This window comes from Kogia breviceps, chromosome 18 (genome assembly GCF_026419965.1).
Source record: "Kogia breviceps isolate mKogBre1 chromosome 18, mKogBre1 haplotype 1, whole genome shotgun sequence".
Lineage (NCBI taxonomy): Eukaryota > Metazoa > Chordata > Mammalia > Artiodactyla > Physeteridae > Kogia > Kogia breviceps.
The window spans coordinates 19,031,405-19,044,259 of NC_081327.1; the positions used below are offsets into that span (position 1 = coordinate 19,031,405).

The 12,855-nt window shown below is 51.1% G+C and overlaps 1 protein-coding gene across 14 annotated transcripts in view; it reads right to left on the bottom strand.

The window, feature by feature from the left end:
• ZNF536 (zinc finger protein 536) overlaps positions 1–11,984 on the bottom strand; it is a 424,627-nt gene extending 412,643 nt beyond the window's left edge. For 5 of the 14 annotated variants that reach the window (XM_067018696.1, XM_067018686.1, XM_067018700.1 and 2 more), the window contains exon 1: positions 11,095–11,349. The gene's annotated coding sequence lies outside the window, so the exon portion shown is untranslated. Of the gene's footprint in view, positions 1–7,735; positions 7,774–7,948; positions 8,026–8,152; positions 8,634–8,797; positions 8,854–10,397; positions 10,471–11,094; positions 11,350–11,846 lie in introns of those variants that run through there. The other 9 variants (XM_067018697.1, XM_067018691.1, XM_067018693.1 and 6 more) reach the window with 9 other exon arrangements.
• Positions 11,985–12,855: the final 871 nt, after the last annotated feature.

Genomic DNA, 12,855 nt, shown 5'->3' on the forward strand with positions numbered 1-12,855 from the left:
CTTCTGGAGCAATGATACAGTAAATAGAAAGGAGCACGAAGTTTCCTTGCGTTAACCTAAGGGTTAACAGTTGGCTGATGATAGAAATTAATCAAAGGGGGGGCCCCCAGCTCCCCAGTGCAGCAACAATTTGCTTCGCCTGCCTTCGAGATGAAGGTGGGCAAGCCCAAATATCTGCACCTTTAAGCACAAATTATCATGTTAGAATTCTCATTGCTCAGCCCTGATCCCTGGCGAAATAAGTGCTCCAGCCCCAGCCTCCACAGGTTGCTGGGCCCCTTCACAATGAATGACCTCCACAGGAGGCCAGCCTCTAGCAGAAGTGAGTCAAAGAGATGGATTCTAACTGGAAAGTCTGTCCCAGGGAATGAAGCAGCTGGAAACCACTCCTTCTTTAGATCAATGAACAAATTATTTTATTGAAGGTGGTATTTGGAGATCACACACAAAAATTACATGATTTTTATAGGAGCAATATTATTATGCAAAGGGAGAGAAAGTTTTCAGAACAGCAGACCCCCGTTGTCCCCAAGATCCACACATGGGCCTGGTGTTTGTCACCTGAGCAGCCAGGCTCCTGAAAGAAACATCTCACACGGATCTAACTCCTGTCAACCTTTTGAGACAGGGGGCAAAATGTGAGGATCAGGTTGCTGGTATCACTGAGATAAAAGGGCGGCATGTCAAAATGCAGCCAGTTCTTCCGGGAGGGTTTTGAAAATGGTACGTACTCTAATATCTGCAGTATATTACTTGACCTCACCAGACAGCCATCGCTAAAGAATAAACACGCCAACAGGCACGGCATGCACAGACCCCCAAAAGACAGGCATATCACCACTCGTTACATCACAGAAGTATTGTCATGGGAAATGCCAATCAGATGACCGGATCCCGGATGAGCCCATCATTTGTCCCTCACTTAGAAAGCCACTGTGTCTTCCTTGGGGAGGCAGCAGTTATTAAAGGGGAAACTGCCACCTTCCAGCCTTAATCAATACATTTTTAGATGATGCAAATGTTCGTATCATCTTACCTGTATTTCTTCTGCCTCCAAAATATGTTAGATGAGAATTTTAAATGGGACTAAAATTCTGACGGCCCCACCACCACCAAACTTCAACAAAGGCTTTTTTAACATACTTTCAGAATTCATGTGCAAAGGGCGAAACAGCTGAAAAGGAGGAAATGGGCAGGGGGCGGGGGGGGGGGGGAGGAATGAAACAAAACAAAACAAAAAACACACAGAAAATAGATATTAAGTTGTCAAATCAATGATCTCAGAAAAGAATTGCAGACAGGGTGTCTGGTGTTTTGCTTCAGAAATGGTGCCTCCAAAGTCCACGAGAGCTCCTGGCAGGGTTGGGCTTCCGATGGCTCAGAGTGGCGGCGGGGACTCGGGGAGACCTAGTGGCTGTGGGGACCGGCACAGAGGCAGCCCTCCACCATCAGGGAAGTTTCGGCTGCACAGATTAAATCCTTTCATGTCGGCATGTGGCTGCTTTTCTCCCTCCCCGCATTCCCACATTCTGCACTTTTCCACCTTTTGAACTCTTCTTGGGCTATTGGAGCGGGATTGCCACCCACCAGCACTGACCCTCTTTCAGGTGGAAAACATTTGTGAATAAAGTTTCTCAGATGCTGTGGGAATCCTGCACTGAGTTTCACTGCCAGATCCAGCCATGTTTGAACAGTGAGATGCTCTCTGCTCAGTGCAAATTTAAGGCTGCTGAAATAGCCACTTGGCATCAATAGATTACAACCCCCAAACTGCGAGCCCTGGCCGAGGATGCAAAATAATTAAAGCACTTTAGCTGTAATTTCGATAAGATTTCCCACCCCCTTCAATAGGCTTCATGGAAATGACAGCCTTTCTGTAATAATTTGGAAGGCTTTGCCTGACTTGACTTTAATAGATTTTAATAGAGAATTTAAAAAATTTTTTAAAGAACAAAAAACATGCTTGTGCCACTTTTTTTTCTCTAGCCAATAAGGAATAAGTGTTTCCAGATATTTTGAAAGATAAAATTAAATAATCAAGCTATTCAAAGAGATTAAATTCCATATATAATATCTATGTGGCCTGTGATCTGTTTGCTTCTCTATAGTTGATGCAGTTTAGCTGATACAGTTTCCAAATATTTTCTCCCTCTTGAAAACAAATTTACAGCAATGCATATGTTCTCCAAGTAGCAAGTTCTGGTTTACATTTTTAACTTTCATGTGGAAGGCGAGTCACTGGACAGAGAAGGATGATTGTGTTCACAGTCCTCTCTGGGTACTGCATAGGGAAGCGGGGGTGCAGGCAAGGTCAGCGGAGTGAGCTCCCAGGCTAACCAGGCTGCCTTCAAATCCTGGCTCCGCCATGCTGGAGCTTGTGGCTGCTACAAGTTGCCACAACTCTCCGTTTGCCCACTGGTGAAATTGCACCAAGGGATACCCTTCACTGTGTTGCTAAGAGGACTATATAAGACCATATGCATCCAAGGTGCAGAGGGCAGGGTCTGGCATGAGGCAAGCACCCAACAGCAGCCATTGCAGGTGTCGATGTTCTGGCCACCTCTACACACCTACACAGAGGTTCCCCAGACCTTGCCTCCTCAGGTACTTGGAAACTACAGGCATAAATATTCACTGAGAACCCTATCATCTAGCCCTTCCATGAGCCAAAATCCCATGCAAATCTACAGGAATTATTTTGGAACCTCAGACGTGCAAGTGAGAACATCATTGTAATTAAGGCTGTATGGGCATTTCTGTGATTAATCTCAATGTTAGGGACTCTGTGGGTTGGCTTTTACCACCTAAAGAGGGTGACTTCATCCTGTCTATGTGTATGGGTGAATGTGTATTTGATAACAAAAAACCAAAGGCTAAAAGATCGTGAAGGGGGATGATGGTCCCAAACGGATGGACAGGGTGAGGTGTGGAATGAAGTCCTGGGGAGCTGGCAGACCAGCCTCCGGGCTAAAGAACGAGCTGGCAGAGAGAGAGAGAGAGAGAGAGAGAAGGAGAGAGAGAGAGAGCAATAGACAAGCCTACCTCAGTAATCAAAGACCAGCTAAACACAGCACACAGGTAATCAAAGCTGTAATGCCTTGATATAAAACTTTCAGGTTAATGTCAGCTCAAGCCTACGGTGATCATTTTTCCTGTGTCAAAATGGCACAATTTTCTCATTGTAAAAGTACAGAGTAAGAATAGGTAGGTAGAGGAGGGGGGACCCTACAAACTGAGCTTCTTTCCTGCATCTCCTAATGCCTTTGAAGCATCTGAATGACCTTCCTGTCACTACCCATCTGGAGGCCCCACCTGGAGATCTGTGCCCCTCAAAAAGGACTTGTTTTGGATGCCCAGGACCTTCTCTACCTGGTGTCAGGAGGCTGTGGATGAGCTGATCGGGTCAATGATGGAAGTCTCAAAGGTTTTGCAGTGAGTGTGCACCCAGGAAGGGCAGCTGGCCACGGATCAAGGGAGGTGTTCTGAGCAGGAGAGAGATTGAGCAGGCCAACTCCAGAGTCAGACTGGATGGGTTCTGATCCAGGACCCTCCACTCCCCTCTCTCAGTGTCTGAGATTCCCTTCCTGAAATTTGGGACAAATATAGTACCTGCTCATAGAGGGGCTGGTTGTAAGGACTAAACAAGCCGAGCGCTTAGAACCCATGCTTACCGCGTAGTAAGTGCACAAAAATAAGCCACTGTCATCATCCTTCCAGCAGGATGCCCAGCCTCAACTCGGAGCCTGAGAACTGTTGCTTTCCACTTCTTGGTTTGCATATCACAGTCAGGGAGCCCAGAAACACAGTTCTCACTGGCAGAGCCATTTTCAGTGTGTAACTGATATAAGAAGAGTCAAAGTCAAGCCCCACGCCTCCTCTCCAGATACCCTCCAACCAGGTATTATTCTACTATGGACATTCTCCCTCCTCTTGGACCCCCTAGGTCTGCCCCCATTTGGTACAGGCAGGCCCTGGTGTCGCAGGGCACTAGGACATGTGTGTCTCCCCACCAGCGTGGGTACTCCCAGGGGGTCAGACCTCTCTGGCACATAGAAGGTGTGGGAAATGAGCCTGATCTTCCCCCAGGGGATGTATGGAAATGTCTGGAGACATGTTTGATTGTCACAACTCAGGGGAGCTCCTGGCATCTAGTGGGTAGAGGTCGGGAATGTGGCTAAACATCCTACAACACACGGGACAGACTCGACAACAAATGGGTAACATCCCTAGTGTCACAGCTGAGAAATCCGGGTCTAGAGAAACAATGTTCAGGCTAGTCTGGCAAGTCATACCAAAGGCCTCGCCTGGATCTTGTCTCTTAGGGCAGATAAACCTGACCTCCAGCATACTCAGAGGCTGTGAAAAGCCAAGTGCTCAATGCCCTCTGTAGTAGCAAAAACTCCAATATAAGAGAAACCAAAGATCTACAATGATTTTTTTAAAGGGAAAGTTGAGCGGGTGGTATCCTCAAGCAGCCAACAGAGCCCACAAAACCAGCCCTGATCTCTGCACAACGAAGCCCAGTGGCAGATGGTCAACAGAAGCCTGATGATGGCATAACTGGTCGGGAAGTCCCCACTCCCACCCAGGCACTGCTGGTGCCCAAGCCAGGTGGCTTGCTGAGAGGCCCACCTTGGTGAGGTGGCTTCCATCTATGTCTGCCTTCACTGGGGTGGGGGGCAATATATATATATATATGATCTAGGAAAGGTGACCTGCATTCTTTAGGGTCCATCTTCTGAGTATATATGTCCCCCTTCACTTTGTGATTCCTTCAGCTCTTTTAGCCCCTACCCCTCCACTGTGCACATACACTGACAAACTCACTAAATCTACCCTGGGTAGTACCCTCTGAGTAATAGGAAATCATCTCATAACAGCTGCTTCTAGCAGGAACACCCTCCCCAGCACATGCACACACGTGCACAAGCGTCATACACTCTCACACGCTCACACACACACTAGCATCACCACAGTCAAGACCCTGGTGGGCCACTCCCTGGCTTAGCTCGATTGGACTGCACACATGACTCCTTAGCTTAGCTTGGCTCTCACCCTCTAAGGGCACTCAATGCCGTCAAGCGTGGCCCAGACAATCCAGGCCTGAGCAATCAACGCTCTCCTTGATAAAAGGCCTCTCTCTCAACAACTCCCAACCAGGTACCACACGACCAGGTAAAACACACAGTGAGACCCACCAGGCAGACCCTCCATCCCCATCTTGCCCTGGGACTGCTCCTTTCCCTCCAGTCCCTCTGCTGTCCTGCCATGGCACGTCCTGGAAGGGGGCACATCCTGGAGGGGGACACGTCCTGGAGGGGGACACGTCCTGGAGGGGGCAGGTCAGTGTGCATGGCAGTCACAGTTTCACCAAGAAAGCTCCTCAGCTCACAGCTCCTACTAGCAAAGATGAGTCTCTCCCACGTCATTGAACTTGTATTTTGTTTTTAGACTCCCAAATCCAGCTTTCACAGCCTGGGAGATGGCATCAGGTCACCTGACTGCCAGCATCCTTCCAGCCCAAATCTGTCTCATCTGGGGACAGGATGAAGCAGGGCTGAGCACTCTCACCTGCTCTGGGTCCTGGCAGAGGTTTTGTGGGGGACTCCTGTCCTCAGCATGGACAAAAGCTGACCTACAAAAAGCTCACTTCTGTTTAAAAACTTGCGTCAAGTCTCACTTTAAATAATGCTGAGAACAAAATGCAAGCTGATATTTCAGCTTACTTAAAAGGCTTATTAAAAACACTAAATCCAAAGACGTTAAAAAGCTATAATTGTCCTCATTCAAACTGGAAAAATAAATCTATTTGCTTTCTTCTTTTATGATCCTCTTCTTAAAAAAAAAAAAAAAAAAAACTAAGTTCATCTATATTCTCACGAGCATCATCGCTGTCTTTCTTCCCTCCATTCAAGGCACTTTAAAAACACCTGTGCCATTCACAGCCAACTTTTGAGCAAAAGGCAACCACGTTTGGGGAAGGTTTTTTTAACTCTGATTTCCTTACTCCAGAGATAAGCTCCTCTTGTTCAAAGCTGAGACAGAGTTCAGAGTTCGTTTGAATGGGCTCGTGGATTTTATAGGTCTGATCTGACGGAAATTTCTTTGGTTACCTAAGGCAGAGCAGACAACCTAATCCATCAGCTTTTCGGGGCTCAGCAGGCAAATGATTCCACATTTCAGCACCGCCTTCAGCGCCCCGTGGGCAACTGTGGTTAGTAGGGCTGCGCACCCTGGCCACCTCCCTGTCCTCTCCCATAATGGAGGTTACTGGCCTCCGGCTTGAACCAGAAGACAGCCCTAGCCAGCAGTTAACTTTCTGAGTTGTGAGATCTCAAGCCTGCTCAGAAGTTAAACACTCCAGGCACAGACCAAGATGGGTTTTCAGAGCAGTGGTCCAAGAGAATGCAAATTTATCGAAAGCGCTTTCTCCAGGTTTTCCGTAATTACCATTTATGTCTCCAGGAACTGTTTCCCCAAACCCAGTTTAGGGTGAAAGCATTTTAGAGACTATCTCTGCAGATGACATACGAGGTACTAACCTTTTTTCATATGCCCAGATGTTAAGTTCATTTTCATCACATTTATGTAAATTTCATTTGAACAGTAAATCAAAAGAAATCTTAAATCATTGTACACTATTTAAAAGTCCACACTAAATCCGGTTTACTTGCAGTGATATTATCATAAAGTCACAGTTAAGGGACTGAAGGTAGGAAGCAGATGTCACAATCCCTTCTTCCATTGCAATGGCCCCAGAGAGACTGAGGGTCCCAGCAATCCGTCAGATCCAAATGTCTCTGTCTGGTCACAACTGGATTCAAGTGTTACTAGCTTAAGGGTATTCTGTAAATCGAAGCCTTCTAAAAGTTTTCCAAACTTTGCGAAAACAGGGGTCCTTCAGTTTAGGGACCTGCCATCCATATAGGTGTCTGGACGCAGGCACTGCAAAGTTCAAAGGCAGGAGCCCAGTAGTGGACCTCTGGCAGCTCGCTCCCTCCTCAGTGGGGGAAAAAGTTAATTCCTAGGGCTCTGCAGGCCTGCATTTGTCAAAGCCCTGGACGTCAGTGCTATCATTACCAAGCAAATCAGCCAGGCGGTTAATGGTGGAATCAGGAGACATTTGCACTCCACTATCAGAATGACATCATAACTAAGGCAGCCTTCAGCCAGAAGCCCTAGGCTCTCCCTAAGCAGAGGCCAGAAGGTTGCCCGCTGCCCCCCTGCGACTCCCCAGGCCAAAGCTGAGTCCCCTGCCCCTTCCAGTCAGGCTGGTGGGTGCAGCTGCCAGCAAGTTCCCTAGCAAACAGAAAGTAGGGTTACAGTTTTCTCCCAAGAAAATCGACTTTCCCCCCAGATTCTGCACACTGTAAATAATAATACATTATTATGTATTTTTAATTTGAGATACTATAAAATCACTTTCCTGGACAGGCCAGGGTTGGTATTTTATGAATACAGCTACATTTTGGCTATAGAATTTATGGCATTTCCAACAGAACTGTCAATCTCTCGGTGACTCTGTCTTTAGCGAAGAAGCCCTGTACTCTCTCCTTCAAGCACTAGAAATAAATGATGCTGGAGAAATGGGGGGGGGGCGGGGAGGCAGCGAAGGGAGAAGCCCTTTCTGCTCTTGTTGTGCCTGCTTTCCTTTCTTTTTAAAGCACAGCCGATCACACACACACACACACACACACACACACACACACACACACACACAACCAGAGACACAAACCTTAGAATAATGGGGGAGGCATTTGGCGACGAGCTGCATTCGCACCGCGGCGCGAGATGCAGCCGGCCCGGTTCGCTCTCTCGCTCGCAGCTCTGCCCTCCACAGCGGCGGGGACCGACAACACGCCCGGACCCGAGATGCCCAACTCCACCGCGCCCCAAAGATCGCCTCCCGAGTCTCGCTACAGGTACACGCGTGGTCCAAACACCTCACCTGGCCCAAAAACTCGGGAGACGGAGGGGAAAAAAAGTTGTGCGAGCTGCCAGCCTGGAGCGCCGGAGCCCGCGGCTGCAGTCCTCCCGCCAGCGAGCAGCCCTCGTCCAAGGCCCGCCCGGCAGCGCGCGGCGTCCCGGCACCTCGCTCGCCGGCTGTGCGCGCTAACCTCGGGGCGCACCGAGGCCACGGCAGGGCACTTACTTGGCACTCGCTTTTGAGCGTGCAGGTCGTCGCAGTTTTCACTTGGGTTTTCAAACAAGTTTCAGGGAGGGAGAATGAGGGGGGAAAAAAAGAAAGAGAGAAAGAAAGAGGGAAAAAAAGATCCAATTATGCAAATGGGCTCCGGACTGGGAGGCGCGCGTCGGGTCTGACGCCGCTACTGTACGAGTTCTCGGAGCAGCCCCGGGCCGGGCAGATTTATGGGGGCGCGTCACGGCTACGCCAGGTCCCGCCGCCGGAGCATCTCGAAGTTAATTAAAGCGGTAATGTCCACTTTCCCGGCGACCCTCCGTGCGCGGGTTTACTGTTTCACCATCCAACGCGACCCGGGCGGGGGCGGGGGCGCTCTCCCCGCGCCTCTCTTCCTTCCCTCTTCTTGCTCCCCCTCTTTTTCCTCTCTTTCGTCTCTTTAAGTCGCCTGCCTTCCACTCAGTGAACAATGAACAAAGATGTGAGTGATGGGAAAAGATCTCCCCCTCCCAACCCCAGCAGTGAGCAAAGCCGGTCTTAAAGTAAAAATCCAGTTGCTAATATCAAACTGGGAAAGAAAACAGAGCGTTCCCAGTCTAACCTCCCCCCCCCCATACACACACGCACGCACGCACGCTCACCCCACCCCAAGTTCACCTAAGCCTTGGCTGGGGGCGGGGGCGCAAGGCCAGGGCTCCAGGGGGGCTGCCCGACGCACCAGGGACACCGCGGACAACAAACACCGGGGGTGGCGAGAACTCGGACCCAGTCCGCTTCTCGCGCCCCTCCCCGCCTGCCTCCCCCCAACCCCCTCCATGCGTCTACACCGGCAGCCTGGCCCCGCGGCCCGCTCGGGCTGCCCAGCGGCCGGATGCGCTCAGCAAACGCGGCCCCTGTCGGATTTCTGCTAAACTGCACAGCGGCGGCGGCTGTCGGGAGAAGGCGCAGGAGCAGCCGAGGCCGGCACCGCGCGCGCGCTCACCCCTCCCGCCCCACTGCCCCTACCCGCGGCCGGTCGGCCGCCCGCTCCCACCCGCCTGCACCCCCGCGCTCCCACCCGCGCCAGCGGACCCTGCGGGCGCCCGGACCCGCAGTCCAGGACGCCGCGCAGCCGCCGTATTTTCTGCTAAAGTGAAAACGAAGGCGGCTGACAAATCACGTCTCCTGTGAGGCACTCGTTAGACATAACAATATCCAGCAAACAAAACCCAGCCGTGGCTGCGACCGGCGCGCGGGGCTGGGACCCCGCCCTGCCCCTCTTCGCCCCCCGCTCTTTGCTCCGGCCTCCACGGTCCCCGACCCATCCCCAAACGATCGTCCGACCCTCTGCCTAACTCGGGGGTTGTGTGCACGTTCGCCGAGAGGCGGACAGTAGGAACGTTCACAATACAGAAGTGAAAAAAGGAGGGGGGGGGGGAAACAACTTTCCACCTGTCCCCAAAGAAAGCCCTGCAGGAGTGGGGTTGGGAACAGATCTCTGCCCCAATCAATCCCCTTTTCTTTCTTTTCCCTAACTTCCCGGCGCCTGCGTTTCCACCTTCCACTTCACATACATCCATCTATATAGAGATATCTATCTTTTAAATTATTTGCAAAACTGCAACAGATGGGCGCGTCGAGATCTGGGCACTTTCCTACTCATCATCAAAGAAAACCTCCCCCCCCCCTTTTTTTGCCTAAAATACATCCCGGTCCCACCTACGACTGCTTTCCTCAATTCTTCATCTTCAAAAAATAATGTCTTGAAGCAAACAGAAAGGTTTATCAGCAAAGAACATTTTCCCCCCAGTCATACATCTGGCCTGGAGCTTCCGTTGCCCCAAATTGCACTCTTGCCAGACGCCCCCAACCCTCTGTCTCCCCGCCTTCCTGAGGCCCCACGCCCGCACTCCCTCGCTCTGATTGGCCTCATTTCTTCCAGCCCAGGGCTGGCCGGCTCAGTTCTCTCCATAACCTGTTACTTATTTATTTCTTTATTTTTATCTTTGGGCCCCGGCTTGGCCCCAGGGCCTGGGCTAGGCTGGGGCAGTGCTGCGGGCGCCGCCTGCACTGGCAGGCGCCACGGCCCTTCCTGGGGTCGCGGGTTCGGACCCTGGCACCCCGGCCCCACTGAGCCCCCGGCCTTGGCCTCTAAGGGCTCCCCGGGCACAGGAGGCCAATGAAAACACAAAATGGCAGGTCTCAGCGGCCCTTGGCGCCCGCGAGTTTGACACACTGTAAGCATCAGCTAACTTTGATTAAAAAAATTACAAATTACCCTCTCTCCCCCCGGCGGCGGGGCCGGAATTCCGCAGCGAGCAGCGAAGGAAGAAAGGGAACGAGGGGCGCCCGATTCTCAGGCAGAGGAGAAAATGGGGAAAGTCACTTGAGCAGAAGTTTCTGCGGCCCCAGCCTCCCCGTCTCCATACGACTCCCCCCACCCCCCAGACCCTTTTGAAAGTTTCCCGGGTCCGAGAGCGGCTCGCGGGCCGCGCGCGAGTGAGGGGCGCGGGCTGGGCCAGGAGCGGGGCGCGGGGTCCCGCTGGCACGGCCGGCGCGAGGCCCGGCGGCTCCTTTTCAAAGTAACGGTCCCGGGACCGCGGGCGGGGGAGGCGGCGGCCCAGGCGCGGGTCCCTCTCGCCGCCGAAGTTCTCTAGCGCCATTCGATACCGGCCGCCGCCGCTTTCTCGGTTTCTTCCTCTTTTTTTCCCCCCCCGCTGACAGCTTCTCTCGCCAACGTCACAGCCACGGATATTTAATTAGACCGTATTTTTTAATCGCGATGGGGCGAGAAGGAACCCGGCGGCAGGCCTCGCGGAGATGGGGAGGGGGGAGGGGATGGGGGCCCACGCCAAGAGTCCAAACTCACTTTGCCACCTCCCGGATGCCGGGGCCACCCCCCCGCCGCGCCCTCCCCGCCCCCCACCCCACCCCCGCGCCGCGCCCCGAGACCCCCCCACCTTTGTTTTCCTTACCTTAAACACTGAAACGCGGGCGTCGGGAGCAAACTCGGGCACGTAAACGGAGCGTTGTAAAAGATTGTGTTCAATGAATAATGAAACATGTCCACATGATTGACTTGATCATTTTCCGGGGCTGAGGGGGGACGGGCGCCCTGCTCGCGCGCCTCGCTCGCCCACTCGGCAGAGCCCTGCGAACTGTTCCCAGCCCAGCCGGGGCAGGGCGGGCTCGATTTTCGTCTGCCTCTTTTCAGAATCGCCCCGTTCATTGATACTCATCACCCAACCCCAGCAGACATCCCCATCCCCGGCTCGGCCTCCCCCTATCTGGTAGGTGAAATGCATTGTACCATTAAAAACGCTCTCCATTGTCGCCCTGGCATAATTCACAGCAACTAGATAGGTCTTGCGGCATTTAGCTTTGATGAGCCAGAGACTGAACCCTTGATATAATAATCTACAAAGAATGGTGTGTGATCGTCCATTTTTTCTCTCTGTCTAGCAACTAAGAAACCATTTAACACAGCGCAGCTTGCTTCTGACCTTGAGCTCATGTAAACACACTTATTAAAATCTATCTATTCTCCAAGAGCTACATTCTGACTGTCAGACTCGTTACTGAGACATATATCAGCCCCTTCGCTTGTCACTACTTTGCATTCCTGCCTTTGACTAAAGAATTTTTTATCCAGCCGAGAGGGAGAGATTGCCACGGAGGGAGAGAAGAGAGAGACGGAAAAGGGGAGAGGAAAAAGCGTAATTCTTACCTGCTCCTGAAACTATTTAAAGTCTGTTTCTTTTCTGGGGGGAAAAAAAAAAAAACTCCCGGGTGAATCTCAGCGGACAGCGGGACGCGGAGAATCAGTCACAGCCCGGGCGTTTAAGGGAGTCATCAGCGATCAAATGACGTTGATCCGCGCTGTAACCTTGTGGCGTATTTAATGTAAATAAGGCAGTTATGTTGCCAATCGCCGCGATACAAACACGGAGAGGTCCTCAGCCTCGCCTCCCGCGCCTGCCATTAGAGGCGACTTTATTTACAGACACTATTTAGGAGATCATGATAATTCTAAAACAATACTAGTGCCAAATGATTATGAAAATATGATTTTAATTAATCACGTAGTAGGCAAGGAAATTAGCATACGGTAATTAAACTTCGAGAAAAACGTCACGCAGGTTCTCTGCCTTATGGGTCCAGAATAATCATCACGCGGTGGGCTCCAGGACTTAATTATCAAACAAAATAACTTTTTTAAGGCAACTTTGCAAATGCTGGTCCTCAAGGCAAACGCTTTGGTAAATAATATAAGGCGAGGTAACAAGGTAAAGATGTGAGGGATGCTTGAGGTTGGGTTTCCATGAAGCAAGGAAGAGGGGGAAGAAGGGGGAAAAAGCTGAATAATGCAATTATGGATTCTCTGTCCTAGAGTTGACAAAAGCTGGTGCCTCAAAAGCCTCTTTGTTATGGGATTATATAATGATCCTGGTGTCATTATGAGGGGAAAAAAAGATTCAGTAATAATAATAAAAGAAGTATCCAGATACACCAATGAGGAGCTTGTTTTAAAGAAAAGGCTCGCATGTGACATCGGGGCATGTTAATAGCAGAAACACTGGATCCAAAAGAGTTGACAAGTAAAGCAGGAGAAAGGGAGGGGGAGAGAGAGGGAGAAAGAAAGAGGGGGGTGAGAGAGAGAGAGAGAGAGAGAGGGAGAGAGAGAGAGACAGAGAGAGAGGCCTGTGCTGTGCCTGATTAAGAAATGATGGAGACAG